Source organism: Amphiprion ocellaris, chromosome 2, assembly GCF_022539595.1.
Source record: "Amphiprion ocellaris isolate individual 3 ecotype Okinawa chromosome 2, ASM2253959v1, whole genome shotgun sequence".
In the NCBI taxonomy this organism is placed as follows: domain Eukaryota; kingdom Metazoa; phylum Chordata; class Actinopteri; family Pomacentridae; genus Amphiprion; species Amphiprion ocellaris.
The window spans coordinates 40148613-40149000 of NC_072767.1; positions in this window are offsets into that span (position 1 = coordinate 40148613).

Genomic DNA, 388 nt, shown 5'->3' on the forward strand with positions numbered 1-388 from the left:
TGAGCTTCAACTGTGCGTCAGATGTGGAGGAATGACCTACAGAGTCAATAATGTGATTAAAACTGCACACAAGTAACCTCACTGTAGGTTTATCTGTGATGACTCTGCAGCTTGGCCTCTAAAGGGGCTTAGAAATAATAATAATTTAAGGTGATGGTGAAAACTGGGGACATTATGGGAATATTATACAGAAATCTCATGGAAACTATCATGTCCTCTTCATTAAGAAAAAGTTAAAAGTGCAAGAATCAAAGTTTTACTACAGTAATAGTACATATACAGTGCCTAAAAAAGTATAGTTTCCCTGTTTATTGCTTTTCAACAGTCAAACTTTTGCTTTGTGACAAGAATGTACAAGTAAAGACTCATGTCAAAGTGAAAACAGATT